Source organism: Eleutherodactylus coqui, chromosome 11 (genome assembly GCF_035609145.1).
Source record: "Eleutherodactylus coqui strain aEleCoq1 chromosome 11, aEleCoq1.hap1, whole genome shotgun sequence".
NCBI classification, from domain to species: domain Eukaryota; kingdom Metazoa; phylum Chordata; class Amphibia; order Anura; family Eleutherodactylidae; genus Eleutherodactylus; species Eleutherodactylus coqui.
In genome coordinates, this window is record NC_089847.1 from 21,388,606 (window position 1) to 21,411,678 (window position 23,073).

At 44.6% G+C, this 23,073-nt stretch overlaps 1 protein-coding gene and 1 pseudogene across 2 annotated transcripts in view; both read left to right on the forward strand.

Moving 5' to 3' along the window:
* LOC136582827 (uncharacterized) overlaps positions 1-16,011 on the forward strand; it is a 219,436-nt gene extending 203,425 nt beyond the window's left edge. For both annotated transcript variants that reach the window (XM_066584087.1, XM_066584088.1), the window contains one exon: positions 15,996-16,011. The gene's annotated coding sequence lies outside the window, so the exon portion shown is untranslated. The remainder of the gene's footprint in view (positions 1-15,995) is intronic.
* A 4,419-nt stretch (positions 16,012-20,430) lies between these two features.
* Positions 20,431-20,513, forward strand: LOC136582933 (small nucleolar RNA MBII-202; annotated as a pseudogene).
* Positions 20,514-23,073: the final 2,560 nt, after the last annotated feature.

Below are 23,073 nucleotides of genomic sequence, written 5' to 3' on the forward strand. Positions count from 1 at the left end.
CATTAGTCGCACCCGATATCTAGGAATATCAGGTCCCAACCCATGTTACTGTATACAGGACGTCACTGGACCAGCAGGCAAAGTCACATCACAGGTCACATGACATACCGCCAGAAGAAGGAACTGGTGCATTAATGACGGGGTAAGTATGTACAAAAAAGTTATTGTGGGCAGTGTGAGAGGGCTATTAAAAAGGTAACAAAAAAATTGGACACCTCCTTTAAGACAAAAGAAAAAAAGAAGAAAACCGGACTCATGTTGATTATTTGTTCATCTGTGATAACCTTTTCTCACTGATAAAAAGAGGTTTATTCGGAGTTGCTAGTGCATTTATGCAGTTCCTTACTCCATTATCACACCTTTCTATATCTATTATTATCCGGCATACATAAGAGTTCTCTTTAACCCCTTAATGACATGGCCTATTTTGGCGTTGAGGACCAAGCGATTTTTTGGTATTTTTCCATCTCCATTTTTCAAAAGCCATAACTTTTTTATTTTTCCGTGGACGCGGCCGTGTAAGGGCTTGTTTTTTGCGTGGCGATCTGTAGTTTTTATCGGTTCCACTTTTGGGTATATAGACAATATCGTAAATTTTTTATTTTTTTTTTTAATGATAACAGGGAGAGAAAACGCATCAATTCTGCCATAGATTTTTTTTTTTTTTACAGCGTTAATCATGCAGCATAAATGACACACTAAAATTTTTCTGCGGGTCGGTACGGTAACAACGATACCAAAATTGTTATATTTTTTTTAGGTTTTTACACTTTTTTGCAATAAAACCCCCTTTTTTTGGAAATCTTTTTTTTTTCTCTATAGCTGCATTCAAAGTCCTGTAACTTTTTTATTTTTCTATGTACGGAGCTCTTTAAGGGCTTATTTTTTGCGAGACGAGCTGTAGTTTTTATTGGTACTATTTTGGGAAATGTACGGCTTTTTTGATCACTTTTATTGCATTTTTTGTGAGGCAAAATGCTAAAAATTAGCATTTTGCCTCTGTTTTTTAGCGTGTTTTTTTTTACGCTTTTTGTCGTACAAAATAAAAAGCGTGTTCAACTTTTTGTACACGTCGTTACGGACGCGTCAATACCCAATATGTGGGGTTTTAGTTTTTTTTCCCTTTTTTTATGCTAATATTAGAAAAAGCATAAAAAAGGGTTTTTTTACATTTTTTTTTTTACATTTTTCTTTTTTTTACACTTTTCTTTTCTTTTTTTTATACTATTTGAGTCCCTCTGAGGGACTTACATCACTGTGCCTATGATCGCTGTCATAAGGCATGGCAGAGCTACTGCTCTGCCATGCCTTATCGCTTGTACAGCGATTATAGGCACAGGCAATACAGGACGCCAGTGTCTGGCGTCCTGTTGCCATGGTGACAGGCCGGGCTCTCGCGATAACATCGCGAGTTCCGGCCGGAGACACACAGGGATCGCGATCCATCTGTGAACTCTTTCCCTGCCGCGATCTACTTAGATCGCGGCAGGGAAGGGGTTAACAGCGGCGGGCGCATCTCCGATGTCCCCCCGCTGTTGGAGCGGGACGCCGGCTGTGACTGACAGCCGGCTCCCGCTGCGGGATAGCGCGGGATCACATGTGATCCCGTGCTATCTCCAGGACGTACCAGGTACGTCATGTTGCGGGAAGTACCAGGCTGCCATGACGTACCAGGTACGTCCAGGAGCGGGAAGGAGTTAAAGAAACCTTATTTATCCCACACAGTGAACATAGTCAGAAAAATATCTATACACACAGAATTGTGCATTTTTTTGGTCACCTTGTGTACTGGACCACCTCCATAGAACACCAGAATGGGCAGGTCCGCCTCTGCCGATGTTCTCTTCACAAATAAGAGCAGGTTCACACTGAGCACATGTGACTGACATGAAGAAGGCTTGATATTCTGTTGCTCGAGATCTGATGTGTGATATATATGTTCCCTTAACTTTTATGAGCAAAGTATTTATAAAAATAATGGTTTTTCTACGTTAAATTTTCTAAATGTGTTTTCGAGAATTTAAGTAATTAAAGCAAACCTCCAGCTTTGACACCCAATAGTTGTATGGAGCAGAGGCATCACGGAGGACGGTGGTACGATCGGCTACGTACTCCCTCACCATCTTTTTACAGTGCTCCTTCCGACTCAGCCTTGACTGGGGAGTGGTGACACAGTCTTGCTTGGGAGCCATAAAGCTGGCAAAGGCCTTGGAGAGAGTTCCCCTGCCTGCGCTGAACATGCTGCCAGATCTCCGCGCCTCTCCTGCTACTTGGCCCTCGGAACTGCGCCTTCTGCCACTAGCCCTGTCAGATGGGAAGTTTAGCATCACTTTTTCCACCAGGGCCCTGTGGTATTGGATCACTCTTGTACCCCTTTTCTCTTTGGGAATGAGAGTGGAAAGGTTCTCCTTATACCGTGGGTCGAGAAGGGTGTACACCCAGTAATCCGTAGTGGCCAGAATGCGTCTAACGCTAGGGTCACGAGAAAGGCAGCCTTACATGAAGTCACAAGTGCATTTAAATGATAGGAGCTTGGATGCATAGAGATAAAAGCTTTCTTTTCTCTTTATTCAATATGTGCCCATCATAACGAGAATACAGACGTCCTGAGGACGCGTTTCGACCTTCTCAGGTCTTGATCACCTCATTCACAATATGTTACTTCCTTCCTTAAATAGTAATCTTATTACATTTTCACCTGTTAATTAACCCTTACATATCCCTGAGCGCAAGCACAAGAGCATGGGCTGCCTGCTCCTACGGGAGTTGCCACTTATATGCATTGCTTTTCAGATTAAACTGACCTTGATAACATTCAATATTATATAAGGTTTCAAGTATTAAATTTGCTCATTATATTAAACAACAGTGGAATAATAATAAGAAAATATTAGACCATCATTTAAGATAACATGAAGTCAGCCATGTGTGCCAGGGTACCAGTACGCAAGAAATGGCTGTCCTCACTAGGAAGATGACTTTCAGGATCCTCCTCCTCCTTCACAGCCCATACATGCTGAACAGATGAGAGGCAAGCAGCATGGGTACCCTCTGCAGTGTGCCAAGCTGTCTCTTCCCCCTCCTCCTCCGGCTCCTCCCCCTCCTCCTACTCCTGCAAAACACGCTGAGATATACACATGAGGGTGGTCTGGCTATCAAGCGACATACTCTCATCCCCCATCTCCTGTTCCAACTGCAAAGCGTCAGCCTTTATGCTTTGCAGCGAACGTCTCAGCAGGCATAGCAGCGAGATGGTGATGCTAATGATTGCACCATCTCCTCAAAGTTTTCGAGGACCTGACAAATATCTGCCATCCAGGCCCACTCCTCAGTAAAGAATTAAGGAGGCTGACTACCACTACGCCGCCCATGTTGGAGTTGGTATTCCACTATTGCTCTATGCTGCTCATACAGCCTGGCCAACATGTGCAGCGTAGAATTCCACCATGTGTGCTCGTCGCACAGCAGTCGGTGCTCTGGCAGATTAAACCGATGTTGCAGGGTCCTCAGGGTGGCAGCGTCCGTGGTGGAAATGTGAGCAGACGCGGCGCACCTTGCCAAGCAGGTCAGACAAGTGGGGGTAGTTTTTCAGAAACCGCTGAACCACCAAATTGAAGACGTGGGCCAGGCATGGCACGTGTGTGAGGCTGCCAAGCTGCCGAGCCGCCACCAGGTTACGGCCGTTGTCACACACGACCATGCCCGGTTGGAGGCTCAGCAGCAAAAGCCAGAGGTCGGTCTGCTCTGTCAGACCCTGCAACAGTTCGGGGGCCATGTGCCTCTTTTCACCTAAGCTGATTAGTTTCAGCACGGCCTGCTGACGCTTGCCCACCGCTGTGCTGCCACGCGATACCGACTGCTGGCGACGTGCTGCTCACACTTCCTAATTGCGAGGTAGAGGTTGCGTAGTAGTAGGAGGAGGAGGAGGGTTTAGAGGAGGTGGCATAAACCGCCGCAGATACCAACACTGAGGTAGGACCCACTATTCTGGGTGTGGGTAGGACATGAGCGGTCCCAGGCTCTGACTCGGTCCCAGCCTCCACCAAATTCACCCAATGTGTCGTCAGGGAGATACAGTGGCTCTGCCCAACAGTACTTGTCCACGTGTCCGTGGTTAAGTAGACCTTCCCAGTAACCGCGTTGGTGAGGGCACGTATATTGTTGTGGGAGACGTGCTAGTGCAGGGCTGGGACGGCACACCGGGAAAAATAGTGGCGACTGGGGACCGAGTAGCACGGGACCGCCGCCGCCATCATGTTTTTGAAAGCCTCCGTTTCTACAAGCCTGTACGTCAGCATCTCCACGCTGATTAATTTGGCAATGTGCACGTTTAATTTGGCAATGTGCTGGTAGTGGTGAGGCTGGTAGTGGTGGCTCCCCGGCTGATCTTGGTGCAACACAGGTTGCACACTACTGTTCTTCAGTCGTCCGCGCTCTTACTGAAAAACATCCACACCTTTGAACACCTAGCCCTCTGCACGGAGGCTTGCCGCGACGGGGTGGTTTGGGAAACAGTTGGGGGATTCTTTGCTCTGGCCCTGCCTCTACCCCTGGCCACTCAACTGCCTCTTCCAACCTGTGCTACTGCTGCACTTGCCTCCCTATCTGAAGCCCTGTACTCAGTAGGCTTAGCAAACCAGGTGAAGTCAGTCACTTCATCGTCCAGCTGCTCTTGCTCCGAATCCTATGTGCGCTCCTCCCTCGGACTTACTGCCCTTACTACTACCTCACTGACAGACAACTGTGTCTCATCATCATCATCCTCCTCACCCACTGAAAGCCCTTGAGACATTTTCCGGAAGTCCCCAGCCTCATCACCCGGACTACGGGAACTTTCCAAAGATTTGGCATTGGTCACGACAAACTCCTCAGGTGAGAGAGGAACCAGTTTTTCCCACTCATGGCAGGGACCCGAAAACAGTTCCTGGGAGTCTGCCTGCTCAGAATATGTCTTTTTTATTGATTGAGGAGGCTGGGAGGAAGGAGGAGCAGCAGCCAGAGGATTCAGAGTAGCAGTCCCTAAGCCAGGAGTAGTGGACTGCGTAGAAGACTGGGTGGTCGATACATTGCTGGATGCATTTTCTGCCATCCACGACAGGACCTGCTCACACTGCTGTGTTTGTAATAAAGGTCTACCACTTGGACCCATTAATTGTGATATGAAGCTGGGGGCCACAGAAACTTGCCTCTCTCCTAATCCCGTAGCAGCCGGCTGTGATTCACCTGGACCAGGAACTCGGCCTGTACCCACACCCTCACTTGGACATCCGCGTCCACGTCCACATCCTCGACCCTTACCCCTACTCCTCATCATGGCGGATTACGAATAGAGCAGGGGCCAAATAAATTACCCCACTGTACAGCACTGACAACTGGGCCTTAATTCACCGCACACAGAGACTTGTAGATAGCGGAGGCTCTATGCTGCGACTAGAAAAAAGTAACGTGCAGTCTTGCGCTGATACCTAGGGGTAATTTACCGCTCGCTGAGACTTGGAGATTATAGAGGCTGTGTGGAGTGGGAGAAGACTGTAAAGCCAGTGGATAGTGCTGGTAACTGCGGCTATCTCAACCCCACCATGGAAATGGTCTTGTGAGACGCTCTGCACAGCGGCTGAGCTGAAATACTTTGCCGTAGCCCCAGTAATATTACGGTACTGTTTTGCAGTGAGACCTCTGTCTAATTCACTGCAGACATAGAACGGTATAAATAAGTTTGTTGGCAGCAGGCTAGGAATTATTTGCGTGCACTTTCACGGTGAGAGCGGTATTTTACTGCACACTCCAGCCAGAAATTTTTTTGTACGATAGGCTGCAAACAGGCCTAGCTGCATAATACAAAAATGGTAGCACTACAACTCCCAGCAAGCACCAAGTAAAATGCACATGGTGAGATGTAGCCCTAAGAAGGAGATTTTGTTTTTTTGCACAGAGGATACGGACTGTATAGAGTATATAACAGCTTTCCCTCTAGAAATGGCTGTGGCCCAACGCTCTGCATCTAATTCACTGCAGACACAGAACGGTATAAATAAGTTTGTTCGCAGCTGCAGGCTAGGAATTATTTGCGTGCACAGCCCGAGATGGAAAAAAAAATTGTGCAAAACTGCTCCCAGCAGCCACAACAGTAATGCACACGGTCAGATGTGGCCGTAAGAAGGACCGTTGGGGCTCTTTAGGACAGGATCCTACACTAACACTTTCCCTATATCAGCAGCAGCACTTTCCCTAATCTCTGCCAGCGTATGTCTGAGGCGAGCCGCGGGCAGAACCGCTTTAAATACTCGGCGGTCACTTGATCTCACCAGCCACTCACTGCAAGGGGGTGGGATTGGGCTGGCACGTCACAGGAGGAAGTAGTAATGCCTTCCCTGCATGTCTATTGGCTAGAAAATGGCGCCAAACATGCGGGGAAGGAAATGGAATTGACTCGAGTACCGCGTGGTGCTTGTCTCGAGTAACGAGCATCTCAAGTACCCTAATACTCAAGCTCAGACGAATGTGCTCGCTCATCTCTAGTTGTTATATACTATATCGCTGAGGTAATATGAAAGCTGCGTTGTGATTGGTTGCTATTTCTTATACCGCTTTGGTTACATGAAAGCTGCGCTGTGATTGGTTGCTACTTCTTATGCTGCTGAGGTAAAATGAAAGCTGCGCTGTGATTGGTTACTATTTCTTGTACTGCTGGGGTAAAAGAAGAGCTGCGCCGTGATTGCCTGCCGTTTCCTATACTGCTGAGGTAAAATGAAAGCTGCGCTGTGATTGGTTTTTATTTATTACACCGCTGAGGTGAAATAAAATCTGCGCTGTGATTGGCTGCTATTTCTTATACCGCTGGGGTTACATGAAAGCTGCGCTGTGATTGGTTGCTACTTCTTATGCTGCTGAGGTAAAATGAAAGCTGCGCTGTGATTGGTTACTATTTCTTGTACTGCTGGGGTAAAAGAAGAGCTGCGCCGTGATTGCCTGCTGTTTCCTATACTGCTGAGGTAAAATGAAAGCTGCGCTGTGATTGGTTGTTATATATTACACTGCTGAGGTAACATGAAAGCTGGGCTGCGATTGGTTGTTATATATTACACTGCTGAGATAACATGAAAGCTGCGCTGGGATTGGTTGTTATGTATTACACTGCAGAGGTAACATGAAAGCTGCGCTGTGATTGGTTGCTATTTCTTATACTGCTGAGGTAAAATAAAATCTGTGCTGTGATTGGTTGCTGTTTCTTATACTGCTGAGGTAAAATTAAAGCTGCGCTGTGATTGTTTACTATTTCTTGTACCGCTGGGGTAAAAGGAGAGCTGCGCCATGATTGCTTGCTGTTTCCTATACTGCTGTGGTAACATGAAAGCTGCGCTGTGATTGGTTGATATATCTTACACTGCTGAGGTAACATGAAAGCTGCGCTGTGATTGGTTGTAATATTTTAAACTGCAGAGGTAACATGAAAGTAGCGCTGTGATTGGTTGTTATATATTAAACTGCAGATTTAACATTAAAGCTGGGCTGTGATTGGTTGCTATATCTTACACTGCTGAGGTGACATGAAAGCTGCGCTGTGATTGGTTGTAATATTTTAAACTGCAGAGGTAACATGAAAGTAGCGCTGTAATTGGTTGTTATATGTTAAACTGCAAAATCACTGTAGCAGGACGAACACCTGATGATACGTTCAAACTATTCACTGTAGGGTTTGACAAGAAAACTAAAATATAACTTTTAATAAATAATATATTAAAAAGGAACTTGAATCTCAAGTTTCCAAAGGGACACACAAAAAAAAAAACATAAACCAGTTGCTTCTTCAGTAGGTAATCCCCACAAGGCTAGTATAATGAGGGATACCGTATCACCTGAAGAGCAGAAAAGAGGGCTCATATCAAGTAAAAGACCATTTTGCGGCTTGGACGATAGTCAGAGGCTATCCTGTAATGAATATAGTGTAACCACTGCCGTTTACTGGAAGGGTCAACCCCACTTCTATATTCAAGATTTAGTCAGAGGTTTCCTTGGTCTACTGATGGAGATTTTGATCATGAGTGTGCTTGGGAAGAAAAAAGTTTCACCTCACTAGCACATTTTTTAGAGACCAAACGGAAATTGCTCCTAAGAGGAATAACACCCTAGCAGGAGAAAGTGCCTGGGATGTAAATAAATCCCCGTATTGCGCACAATCTAACTAACCAAAAAAGAAAATTAGGGTGGATTCTTTTCAAAAAGGGATGGTATCGGCAGACCAATACTAGCAAAAAAACAGCCTGGGGCTGTAAATAGAGGATAAAGACGTAGCTTTTTTTCAGTAAATTACGCAGTTCAACGCGTTTCTGCCACAATCAATGCGGCGTCATCAGGAACCTATTTCTTAGTACAGCGTCTAATAGAGTAGTAGAAATATCCTCACTTGCTAGATAGTAGCGCTAGCTAAACTATAGCAAAGGATAGCGATAGGAGAGATAGATGATGCTATCACTAAGAAGGATTCAATATTCCCCCAAAGATTCCCCTTTAAAATAAAAAAGATCAGAGTGGTAGCAGCACCAGCCCTTGTGGTAGGCTGGCGGCTAATGACCCATTGTGTGTCTCAGAGGGGTTTAAATAGTGGACTGGTTCCTCCCCTATTATGCCATTGACCACTGGGGTTCTAACATGGTGTAACTCCGCCCAAAAGTGGGCGTTCTGTATCCATAAGTACTCAGTCTATATGTATACCAAGGACAAAGGTGTTAAGGAGCTTGTGTACTGGTTGTGTAAAGCATGCACTCTATAACTGGTTCATTACTTGCAGATAATGGCTAGTGAGCCTCGTGTGGCGCAGAGTGTAAGCTCTCGCCTACAACCTGAAGGTTGCAAGTTCGATCCCCACATGCGTCAGGTAGCCGGCTCAAGATCAACTCAGCCCTCCATCCCTCCGAGGTCGGCAAAATGAGGGCGTGGAGTAGGCGGGGCACTACATCTCTCATGGTAAAGAGCGTGAACAGTGTATTCCCAAGTTGCAGCAGAGCTCACAATGGGCGATCTTGGGCTATTACTACCACAGACTTAGCCTATTGGATCCATAACGCTGAGTACAGACGGCCAGATCATCAAAGTTGCTCTGTTTGGAGAAAGATTAACCCCATGTATAAATAAATGTTATAACACTGTAGGTGCCAGCTTCTGTGAGAATGTTGAAGCATTGACTGAGGTGAATGAGACCCAATCTACTCCAAGAAACATGCAAGGATTACAAATAGGTGATGCACACGGTTTAATACCCCTTAATCAGTGGAGTTATCTGAAATCTGTTGGTACCCTGGCCCATCAGATTTAACTCCAGTATAACTTTAGATACAGAAATAGGAGGAGGTGGTCACACTATTGGTGCCTAAAAACCACCTGTTGGAGAATCCGTATAAGGATACTTATGCACAAAGGCTAGTAGTATAAAACTGTTCGCTCAACACAGAAAGATAGACATGCAGATTGTAGCATGGACCCACTATTACAGAAAACAGGCAAATGACAAATTCTCGTTGAGGCCCAGTGGTTGTAGACAGTCGATGCGATACGTCCATTGTGACTCCTTTTGAAGGAGTTTTTTATCAAGGTTACCCCTCCTTCCATAACTCCTGATGGACTCCACTCCCTGAAACTTTAACAGGTCTGGGTAATCCCTCATGTGATTTGCCACAGGCGTTTTGTCACCCCGTCGAATATTACCCACATGGGCTAATATTCGACGCCTGAATTCCTGCTTTGTCTTCCCTACATAGTTCTTCCTGCAGGGGCACGTAGCCATATAGACCAAATAGGAGGAACGACAGTTAAAGAACTCTCTCAAGATGTATGTTTTGCCAGTACTAGCACTGACAATCGTATCCCCCTTCAGTATATTGCGGCATGCTTGGCAATCAGAGCAGGGAAAGGTGCCTGTGGGTCTGGAGATCGTAAGCCAATTTTCAGATGGTTGTGTCCTAAGGTGGCTCTTTACAACCCTGTCCCTGATGTTGCGACCCCTTCTAAAGGTAAGTAGTGGATTCGTGGGTAATACAGTTTTAAGGTCTGGGTCCTCTTGGAGGATCCCCCAGTACTTGGACAGAATGTTGCGCATATAAGGGACTCCATTGTCAAAGGTGGATATGATCCTCAGTTGACTGTCGGAGTTCTTTATCTTAGGGACTAACAACGTCGACCTGTTCTGTTGTTTGGAGAATTGATATGCCGTTTCAATGGAGTTAGTGGGATAGCCTCTATCAGCAAATCTCTTTTTTAAGTCCGTGCTTTTAATTTCAAATTCCTTTGGGTTTGAACAATTGCGTTTCAGGCGCAGGAACTGCCCCTTGGGTATCCCTTTTTTTAGGGAATAAGGATGGGCGCTGTCCCAGGCCAGGAGGCTATTTGAAGCAGTTGGTTTTCTAAAGAGGGAGGATTCAAGAAATCCATCAGTTGTTTTGCTAAGACGAACATCCAAGAATGAGATGGAATTTTCTTGGATCTCCATGGTAAGTTTGAGGTTTATTGAATTGGTATTCAGAATATTGACAAATTCTGCAAAGGAGTCTTTAGTCCCCTTATACAGAATTAGGATATCGTCAATAAACCTCAGCCAAAGCTGAATGTTTTCCGTATACCTGGTGAGCTCCTCTGTGAAGACCATCCGTGCCTCCCACCAGCCCAGGAACAAATTTGCGTATGATGGGGCACAAGGACTCCCCATCGCGGTGCCCCTGAGCTGGTGGAATAGATGGCCTTCGAACAGGAAGTAATTTTTTGTTAGTACAAAAGTTAGGAGATTTTGGATAAACTGATTATGATGTTGAAAAGCATTCCCTCTCTGTTTTAGAAAGTATCCGACTGCTTCAATTCCGATGTTGTGAGGAATCGAGCTATATAGCCCCTCTACGTCCAAACTAGCCAATAGGGTGCCTGGTTCGATGTAAATGCCGTCAATCAATCTAAGTACATCAGTGGTGTCACGGACGTACGATGGGCCAGGGTACCAACAGATTTCAGATAACTCCACTGATTAAGGGGTACTAAACTGTGTGCATCACCTATTTGTAATCCTTGCATGTTTCTTGGAGTAGATTCACCTTGGGTCTCATTCACCTCAGTCAATGCTTCAAAATTCTCACAGAAGCTGGCACCTACAGTGTTATAACATTTATTTATACATGGGGTTAATCTTTCTCCAAACAGAGCAACCTTGATGATCTGGCCGTCTGTACAAAGCGTTATGGGCATCAGAACCACTTCTGGCATCCTTTGGATCCAATAGGCTAAGTCTGTGGTAGTAATAGCCCAAGATCGCCCATTGTGAGCTCTGCTGCAACTTGGGAATACACTGTTCATGCTCTTTACCATGAGGGATGTAGTGCCCTCATGGAGTAGCGCCCTACTCCACGCCCTCATTTTGCCGACCTCGGAGGGATGGAGGGCTGAGTTGATCTTGAGCCGGCTACCTGACGCATGTGGGGATCGAACTTGCAACCTTCAGGTCGTAGGCGAGAGCTTACACTCTGCGACACACGAGGCTCACTAGCCATTATCTGCAAGTAATGAACCAGTTATAGAGTGCATGCTTTACACAACCAGTACACAAGCTCCTTAACACCTTTGTCCTTGGTATACATATAGACTAAGTACTTATGGATACAGAACGCGCACTTCTGGGCGGAGTTACACCATGTTAGAACCCCAGTGGTCAATGGCATAATAGGGGAGGAACCAGTCCACTATTTAAACCCCTCTGAGACACACAATGGGTCATTAGCCGTCAGCCTACCACAAGGGCTGGTGCTGCTACCACTCTGATCTTTTTTATTTTAAAGGGGAATCTTTGGGGGAATATTGAATCCTTCTTAGTGATAGCATCATCTATCTCTCCTATCGCTATCCTTTGCTATAGTTTAGCTAGTGCTACTATCTAGCAAGTGAGGATATTTCTACTACTCTATTAGACGCTGTACTAAGAAATAGGTTCCTGATGACGCCGCATTGATTGCGGCAGAAACGCGTTGAACTGCGTAATTTACTGAAAAAAAGCTACGTCTTTATCCTCTATTTACAGCCCCAGGCTGTTTTTTTGCTAGTATTGGTCTGCCGATACCATCCCTTTTTGAAAGGAATCCACCCTAATTTTCTTTTTTGGTTGGTTAGATTGTGCGCAATACGGGGATTTATTTACATCCCAGGCACTTTCTCCTGCTAGGGTGTTATTCCTCTTAGGAGCAATTTCCGATTGGTCTCTAAAAAATGTGCTAGTGAAGTGAAACTTTTTTCTTCCCAAGCACACTCATGATCAAAATCTCCATCAGTAGACCAAGGAAACCTCTGACTAAATCTTGAATATAGAAGTGGGGTTGACCCTTCCAGTAAACGGCAGTGGTTACACTATATTCATTACAGGATAGCCTCTGACTATCGTCCAAGCCGCAAAATGGTCTTTTACTTGATATGAGCCCTCTTTTCTGCTCTTCAGGTGATACGGTATCCCTCATCATACTAGCCTTGTGGGGATTACCTACTGAAGAAGCAACTGGTTTATGTTTTTTTTTGTATGTCCCTTTGGAAACTTGAGATTCAAGTTCCTTTTTAATATATTATTTATTAGAAGTTATATTTTAGTTTTCTTCTCGAACCCTACAGTGAATAGTTTATATATTAAACTGTAGATTTAACATTAAAGCTGTGCTGTGATTGGTTGCTATTTCTTACACTGCTAAGGTAAAATGAAAGCTGCGCTGTGATTGGTTGTTATATATTGCACTGCTGACATAACCTGAAAGCTGCGCTGTGATTGGTTGCTACTTCTTACACTGCTAAGGTAAAATGAAAGCTGCACTGTGATTGGCTGCTATTTATTATAGTGCTAAGGTAAAATTAAAGCTGCGCTGTGATTGCTTGTTATATATTATACTGCTGAGGTAACATGAAAGCTGCGCTGTGATTGGTTGCTGTTTCTTATACTGCTGAGGTAACATGAAAACTGTGCTGTGATTGCTTGTTATATATTATACTGCTTAGGTAACATGAAAGCTGCGCTGTGATTGCTTGTTATATATTATACTGCTGAGGTAAAATGAAAGCTGCGCTTTGATTGGTTGCCGTTTCTTATACTGCTGAGGTAATGGGAAAGCTGCACTGTGATTGGTTGCTATTTCTAATACCGCTGAGGTAAAATGAGAGCTGCGCCGTGATTGGTTGCTGTGTCTTATGCCGCTGTGGTAACATTAAAACTGCGCTGTGATTGGTTGTTATATAATATACTGCTCAGGTAACATGAAAGCTGCGCTGTGATTGGTTGTTATATAATATATACCCCGCCCCCCCCCCCCCCCCCAGGTAGTGGAGTTGTGTTATCCCCACCAAATTTGTCCCCATGGGATGAGTTACATATGTACCAAGTTTAGTTGAAATTGCTCAGTTGAGGACTGATTTATAATGGCAGCCGCTCTCTGGTAGTTGTGGTTCCCAGCTGCGTTATGTCATAATAGAATCATGCTGGGGTGAGGCTGTGTGGTGGATGAAGGCTCAATGCTGGTGGGAGCAAACACATACATTCCCCCCTCCTCCACCCCAGGGGTAGTGGGGCTGTATTACCCCCACCAAATATGTTCCCATGGGATGCGTTATCTATATGTCAAATTTGGTTCAAGAGTTATGGCGGCACACACGTACACACACATACGTCCTACACCCCCACCTTTCCCCCCAGGGGTAGTGGGGCTGTGTTACCAAATTGGCAGCAAAAATTACAGAGGAAGTCAGTGAGTTTTAAAAAAAGTACACGGGCAACGCTGGGTAATCAGCTAGTCTATATATATAAAATAGGATGTATGTATGTGTGTATGTGCCACCATAACTCATGAATGTCTGGAGCAATTTCAACTGAACTTAGTACATATATAAATCATCCCATGGGGACAAATTTTGGGGGGATAACACACCCCCTTGGGAGGAGGGAGGGGGGGGGATGCCGGAATTGCACTTGAGCAGATGTTTTTTATTTCACAATCTTATCTAACACCGGCAACCTCCTCCTTATCATACACTAATCTATTGTACAGACGACCTCCTCCTTATCATACACTAATCTATTGTACAGACGACCTCCTCCTTATCATACACTAATCTATTGTACAGACGACCTCCTCCTTATCATACACTAATCTATTGTACAGACGACCTCCTCCTTATCATACACTAATCTATTGTACTGACGACCTCCTCCTCATCATACACTAATCTGTTACGGTGACGACCTCCTCCTCACATACTAATCTATTACACAGACCTCTTGCTCCTCAGATAATAATATTTTACACAGACAACCTCCTTCTCTGCTCCAACTACCACACAGCTTCCCACCAGCACTGTGCCACTATGTACCACGCAGAAATGAGCCCAGCACCCACTCTTATGAAAGCTGTCCAAAAAGAAATCTGTGTTGCCCATAGCAACTAATCACAGCGCAGCTTTCATTTTACCTCAGCAGTAGAACAAGTGAAAGCTGAGCTGTGATTGGTTGCTATTGGCAACAAAAATTACAGGGGAAGTCAGTGAGTTTTGGATTTTTAATTCCACCAGTATTACACAGACCTCCTGCTCCTCAGATAATAATATCTTACACAGACAACTTCCTTCTTCTCACATACTAATATTACACAGACGACCTCCTCCTCCGTCTCCCTGTTCCTTCACTGCTGCTGTTCCTCTGAGTTGCGATCCCTGCTGGTCTTCACTTCCACGTGTGGGAAGCCAACTATGATGTCGCAAACACCAGAGTCATGTGACTGCTGCAGGTTCTTACAGCTGGTGATTTACTGCAGGGATCACATGACATGGAGTCATATTGTTGTTACTCTCCTTCCTTAAGTAAAGATCAGACTATATTGTAAAACTATATTTTTTTTGATGATCGTAGGGAGAGAAAACACATCAATTCTGCCATAGATTTTTTTTTTTTTAAGCGTTAATTATGCAGCATAAATGAACCACTACATTTTTTTTCTGCGGGTCGGTACGGTTACAACGATACCAAAATTCTTCTATTTTTTTTTAGGTTTTTCCACAATAAACCCCCTTTTTTTAAAATTATTATTTTTTTCTAATCTCACTGCATTGAAAGTGCTATAACTTTTTTATTTTAGAATGGACAGAGCTCTGTAAGGGCTTGTTTTTTGTGAGACGACCTGTAGATTTTATTGGTACCATTTTGGGGTACATACTTTTTTTTAGCACTTTTATTGCATTTTTTGGGAGGCAAAATGCTAAAAATTAGCATTTTGCCTGTTTTTTAGCGTTTTTTAAAATACTTTTTGATGTGCAGGATAAAACACTCAGCCAATTTATTGTACGCGTCGTTACGGACGCGTCAATACCAAATATGTGGGTTTTTTTATAATGCTAATATTTTATTTTTTGTACTTTGTTTTGCTCTTATTTTTACACAATCTGTGTCCCTCTGAGCGACTTACACTGCAGCACTAATGGTCGCTACGATAAGGCATAGCAGGACTTCTCTCCTGCCATGCCTTATCGTTTACTATAGCGATCTTAGGCAATGGCAATACAGGACACTGGTATCTGGCTTCCTGTTGCCATAGCAACCAGCCGAGCTCTCGCGATATTGTCGCTAGAGCCGGCTGAAGTCACAGAGGGAGCGTGCTCCCTCTGTGAGCCCTTTCCCACCCGCGATCTACTTAGATAGCGTCAGGGAAGGGGTTAATGGCGAGTGGGCGCATCTCCGATGCCCCCCGCTGTCGCAGTGGGAGGCCGGCTACTAGTGACAGCTGGCTCCGCTGCGGGATAGTGCGAGATCTGCTATGATCTTGCGCTATCCCCATGACGTAAGGTTACGTCACTTTGCGGGAAGTACCCCGCTTCCATGACGTACCCTTACATCATGGAGCGGTAAGGGGTTAATGTTCATATGAAAGTTGTTCATTAGAAACATTTTACTTGATTTTAAGCTGCAATTAAATAGGAAACTTTTTTTTTTCTCCTTCAAGAAAAAGACACAAACTGTCGAAAGACCGGATGGGGAAAGTGAGCGATCATCTCCTAAAGTCAGCTATTATCCAGTGGAGTCGGAGTTTCATCCCAGAGAAGGTATGATGTCAGAAGGGGCAAAAATGTCTGTAACCACATGACTGGCTCTGCTAGATACAAAGTATGACATGAACTGGTCACGATACTGAAATACTGTGATCTGCCTGTAAAGGTTTATTCCCATCTCAGATTTTCATGGCATATCTACAGGATATGACATGAAAGTTTGATGGATGTTGATCTCTAGGACCTGCACTTATCTCTAATTCTTGCCAACTCCCCCCATCCATGGCCCAACTGAATGCAGCAGCCGGGGGTGGTCGAAAGTAACAGAAATAGTCATGCTGGCTGTGTACACTGTTTATGTAATTTCCATAGAAATCAATTTGGTGCTACAGAGAACCTGTAGAATAGCGAGCTGCACTGTTTCCATAAGTCCAGATTTATAGAAATAATGCAGCTCTCTATATTATGCTGCTTCCTGACTTTCATTTAATATCTCTGGGAGTTACATTAACCGCATAAGACGGTTTGCTCACCTCTTTCCATAACTTCAGGCCGCCTCGTACAGGAGTATTCCAACATCACCGCCATGATTAGCCAAGATGGGAAGACCTCTGAAAATAACTCAAGGAGTGGGTACCAAGCAGCTTCTCAAGCTGAAAATTGGATGGCCACAACTTCGCCCACTGACTAGTACAGTCACACCTCATTCGGCCTTATTTTGGATAGTGCGGTGCCCACACATGTGCCCGACATTGACCAATTAACACACATGGTGCTCGGATGAGTAAGCAGTTACTCAAAAAGACCAATGCTCTCTCAAGCATCAGCCTTAAACGAGCGTGCCCACTCATCTCTATTTATTATATATACATCATATAAGTTCTCTTCTTGGAACAACCCTCTTTGGGTGCATTCACGCATTACTGATTTGCTGCAGATTTTTGTGTGACAAAGTCCACAGCAAATCAGCGCCTTGAGAACGAACCCTTTTACCCTCGGATTCTACTATGCAGAATCTGCCTTATGGTATCCCCAGACCTTGTAGTGCCTGTGGCCCAACCAGCGGTCATTAACAAATAGCTAACTACTAGAAAATAACTTCTAGTCTTTTACATATAAGATGCTAATTTTAAGTCTGTCGGAATGATTGATTGTGTGTTATCTTTTAAAATACAAAGTTGATGCGGCAACAGAGACTCCAATTCATCATCCTGTTTCAGAGGAAAGCAAAGAGCAGACAGAACAACTGGCCAGATCAAGTAATTTAGGTGCTTGTAGAAATCAATGTCCCTGCAGTGTTTAGGAGTTATGCAAACTACTGTAATATGGCTCCATACAAACTCTGAGCTGTACTGAGCCACAGTCTGGCACCTTTAGGCTGGGTTCACACGGGGTGTAATTACTGCGGAATTTCCATGCAGACTTTTTGCACGAAAATTCCGCCCGCGGCTTTTTATCCCGGCATTAGCCAGCAAAGTGAACGAGTTTTGCAGAAACCTTGTCCACACGCTGCGGCCAAACCATGCTGAAATTGACATGCTGCGCGGAATTCAAAGACACAGCATTGTCAATTGTTTACCAGTTTCCGCTACGGCCTCTCCCACTCCAAAATCTGCTGTGAAACGCCACGGGTTTTGAAGCTGCATTTCTCCTGCGGAAATCTTGCATTATTTCCGTGTGGTCATTCCATGAGATTTTCGTTGGATTTCGGTCCCATGTGACCCCAGCCTTAGACTTCTATGGGGCTCTACTTGTGGAATTCAATGTCCCTTCGGTGTTTAGGACTCTAATTTGTTCTGTCCACTTATCATGAATGCCTGTACAGTTATCAATGCAGTAGACAGCACAATTGCTTTAATAAAGCAGGAAATAACCTGTCAGAGCACAGGCATTATGTGTGGCGCAAGATGCTCTTGCCCTAGGAATCTATATTGGTAAAACGGGTCAAGAGCTTAGGAAGCACATTTCCAAACCCCTGAGCATGAAAAGGGACAGCCCCTATGCAAGGCATGTTAATTGATGTTATGGGGACTATTTTACTCGACTAATATTTTGGGGCATTTGTCAGATAGAACTTGGTCCCCATAAGGGGGATCTAAACAAAAAATTACTATGCAAGAAGGCGCGCTGGATCTTCCACATTTAGATTAATAGCACTTTGGGCATTCCCTGCTAGGCAGCGGACGCTACATCACTCGTAGTGTTCACTGCTCTGCAGGAAGTGGACTGCAGCTAATGGACGCTCTAAAACAGGAAAAAGAGGATCCGGACGGCTGAAAGTGACGTAACGCAGGGAAATGCCGAAGCCATGAGAAGATAAATGAGTAGAACATGCAGTAAGAAGACTGCCTGGGGAGGAATAGGTAAGTGTTGATTTTTGGCGCGGAGTTGCAGTGCAGGTTTTTGCCATTTTTAAGTCCTCAAAATCTGCAGGTAGCCGATGAATTTTTTTGCGGATTTTATCGCGGCTTGCGGTGCCTCATGCGGCCTATTCTATTCCTTTGGCCAGATGCACCCTAGCATACGTAAGCGTGCAGATTTGCACATGTAATATGCAGTGAATAGAACATATTGACTTTCATTAGTTCGTTTAGGTGCGCATATTTTTCCTGCGCATTTTGGATGCACAAAAACCCCTAAAATGTCGCTTGCTCTCTTTTCCTGCACTTTTGCGCCTAAAAAAGTCCCTATAGAAGTCAATGGGGAACCGCAAATGTGCACAACATAAAAGGGTGTTTTCTGGTCATAAATACTATTGATGACTAGAGTCAAGCAAACGTACTCTTCCGAGCTTGGCATACTCGATGGTGCTCGCTACTCGACCCCGCCCTAGTTTTGGCCCCTCCCCACTTCTGACGTGTCAGATTTGAGCCCTACCCGCTGCGACACTGCGCACGTCAATGGTAGTTTGTGGCTGGCTTGGGAGAGAGAGAGGAAGAGGGAACGAACACAGGAAGAAAAAAAAGCTCAACAACCGGCGGGACCCATACAAAAATGCTTGAGTCTCCAATTGAAGTCAATGGGGTTCATTACTCGAATAAAGCTCTCGAATTTTACGAAAATCTCGACTCGAATAACGAGGACCCGAGCATTTTGGTGCTCGCTCATCTCTACTGATGACGTATCATCATGATAGGTCATTAATAGTTGATCGGCTGGGGTCTGCTGCTCGGTACCACGACCGTTCAGCTGCGTGGTCAGAAGCTGTCAGCGCTGCAATATCAGAGGTCAAGATGGAAGCATCCGCATGGCTGGTTGCGAAAAAAAAAATCGTAGCATGCTGCATTCTGAGGAAGGCCACAGGGCCGAAACGTTGCTTCTGATGGTAATAAATTATTTTTTTACTGCATCCCTGTATGCTGACGGTTTCACCTTTTTCATATGTGGGGTAATATGTGAGCATGATATGGTGGTATAATTTGTGTTACTGGTATTGTTGCTCTTGGTATAGTGCGTTCTGTACAGTTACAGTATGGAGATAATTATACGGGGCATGACGACTGCAGTAAAACTAAAGATAGTTTCATTTTTTAAAACTCTGTACATTTTTAATAAACTTTATTAATATTTATTCTGTTAGTTATTTAGTCCCAGTAGGGACATCGCAGTGTGATTGTTTGATCCCTTTTATAATGCTTTGGTATAGGGAGTATAGCAAAGAATTATTCACTGCGAGTCTAAAACTGTAAAGCAATATATTCAACTGTGCTGAAGACACCGCTAATAGGCATCCTGCAGGGGCATGCCTAGATGCAGATTGCATTTGCAGGGGCCGATAGAGACAGAGACCCTCTTCCTCTGTTTAACCTGCTAGATGCTTTGGTAACTACTGACTGCAGCATCTAAGATGTTAAATGACCTGAGTCTCTGAGTTTTCTCTGATCCTGCCATTACAGTAGGCGCCCAGCTGCCAGTCAGCGCAGAGCCCTCATTGTGATTATGTGGGTGCAATACCCATAGCATAAATGTCTATCATGGAGACTTAAGACAAGCCAGCCTATGATGTTAATTGATGTCATGGAGGCTTAACGGGTAGAACTAGACAGCACATTACTATATACCTCCAGTTCTAACATGTTCTGTGCTTCGTAGATATGCTGCAGGGATCTATCCACGCCACGTTGACTTCCCCTCTTACAGGCTGCAGCTGGCGGATGCTGACCCTAGCTTACTTGTGCTCACCCCATTTGCTGCTGATTTAGACCCAGCTACAATGCTCATATAACCTGGATATTTGGTTGCTATAAACAACAAGATGACTTTTTCTGAGACTGATGCGCTGATATGATGAGGTGGAGGAGTATTGACCCCAAGCCGCTGTCCCAGTTTATTGCCCCAGTTCATTCCAATCCCACTTTCTCCATATATCTCCTTCTATGTGCAGTCAGAGGATGACAACTTCTCCGAAATCTCTGCATAGCTGTGATGATTTGTTTGAACCCTTTGAAGCTGATGACCCCCTATGAGTTTTCCCTACAACATCCCATTATACTAACATTGTATTTCTTTCTTATTCCAGGCTGAAGAGTTGAGGATGGGCGCCCAACTTAACGCCACTCTCATGCCAATCCACTGTGTAAGTGTGTTTTTTATTTTGCGGTTTTTAATACATTAACCCCTTAATGCTATTGGACGTAGAGTTACATCCTGCAGCGTCAAGGGATGTATGAAGGGAGATCGCAGTGATATCCCTTCATACAACACGGGCGCTGGCTGTTTCTTACAGCAGACACCCAGTGGCAACAGCTCCGATAAGCCGCGCTGCTCATTAGAGCTGTTAACTCTTTAAATGCTGCAGTCAATTCTGACAACAGCATTTAAATCCCCTGACCAATCGCAGGGAGCTGTGCGGGTGCCATGACAGCATTCTGAAAGGCTGCAGGGCTGTCTTGGCAGAATGCCTATCAAGCCATGCCCGCGGGGTGGCTTGCTAGAATGCCTGTTCAATCGCAGCATGATGTAATGCTATGTAATGCATACATACACCGAAACAGGATTTAGCTTAAACATCCACACCTACTGAAATAGGGGAATCCCACCCAGACTTTTATGCTAGCTTGCATACACCGAAACAGGACTACTTGAGGTTTACATCTTCATTATCTCCTCCTTTAGGGCGCCCACCCACTGGCATTTTTTTGCGATTTTGCGCGATCGCGATTTTAACATTACAAGTCCCATAGACCCCTGCAGAGAAAAAAATGCTGCGAATTTTGCAGGGAAAAAAAACGCCAGTGGGTGGGCGCCCTTACTCTCCAGTTCTTCTCCGTTGTGTCGTTCTCCATGCTGACCACCATAGTACTGGATGTACTCTGGATCAGGTCGTGAATGCGATCATACGCTGCCAGTATTTCCTGCTGACTAGCAGGGTACTTGGACGCACAGATCTTCTAGGCTGCGGATCAGGTCATGAAGATGATGATATTCTGCTTGTACTTTTTGTTCCACAACGCTGTCTGTCATCAGTTCTGTCTCCTGGTCATGAGCCTGGATTTGGTTTTCTTCCAAATTGTCCTCCTTTTCCTCCTCTTTATTTCGCAGGCGTGCTTAGAACCGTTCATTTTTTTTGTTTCTTAGCCTTATTTGACTTTTGCTGGCCGTCATCTTCACAATTCTTTTTGGTTTTAGGTATTCATCGATCTTAAAGGGGTTGTCCCGCGGCAGCAAGTGGGTCTATACACTTCTGTATGGCCATATTAATGCACTTTGTAATGTACATTGTGCATTAATTATGAGCCATACAGAAGTTATAAAAAGTTTTATACTTACCTGCTCCGTTGCTAGCGTCCTCGTTCCCATGGAGCCGACTAATTTTCGCCCTCCGATGGCCAAATTAGCCGCGATTGCGCAGTCCGGGTCTTCTGCTCTCTTCAATGGAGCCACTCGTGCAGAATGCCGGCTCCGTGTAGCTCCGCCCCGTCACGTGCCGATTCCAGCCAATCAGGAGGCTGGAATCGGCAATGGACCGCACAGAAGAGCTGCGGTCCACGGAGGGAGCAGACCCCGGCGGCCATCTTCAGCAGGTAAGTATGAAGACGCCGGACCGCCGGGATTCAGGTAAGCGCTGAGCGGTTTGTTTTTTTAACCCCTGCATCGGGGTTGTCTCGCGCCGAACGGGGGGGGGGGGGGGTTAAAAAAAAAAAAACCCCGTTTCGGCGCGGGACAACCCCTTTAACTGCTTCTTACGGCTGATTTCTCTTATTTTTTGCCTTTATTGTATCACAAAGGCAAATATGTAGAAGATAAAGAAATGCGCAGATTGTTTCTCTCACTTGCAATCTGCTGGCTGCAGCAAGTGAATACAATGGTTATTAGATGTGCAAAAGAATATTACGCTACCTGCCATTCTGATGTCACGACGGCCATTGTGATGTCATCAACCATCTTAAGGAACGTGCTCCAACATGTCCAAATATTTAGCATGCTCCAACATGCTCACCACCTGGCGGGTCCATTAACCCCTTAGTGACCAAGCCTGTTTGCGCCTTAATGACCAGACCAAATTTTGGAAATCTGACATGTGTATTTAACATAGAATAGCTCAGTAAAGGTTTTGCATATCCAAGTGATTCTGACATTGTTTTTTTCGCCACGTGTTGTACTTCATTTAGTTGGTGAAAATAGTCCAATATAATTTGTGTATATTTATTAAAAGTGCCAATATTGGGAAAATTTTGAAAAAAATATAGTTTTTTCACATTTTCAATTGTAATATATCAAATATGTGCAAACATACTCTACAAATTTTTGCTAATGTATAGATGTCCATCTATTTACTTTATTCTGGATGCACATTTGAAAAACTTTTATGTTTTTTTAACCATTTAGGAGACGTACAAATTTAACATTACTTTTCAGCATTTTGAGGAACACTTTATTTTCCTGCACTAAGCCAAGATAGCAAAGGCTCATAGGTGTCAGAATAATAGATACCCCCACAAATGACCCTATTTTAAAAACTACACCCCTTAATGTATTCACTGAGGGGTGTCATTTTGACCCCACAGTTTTTTTTCAGGAATTAATTCAATT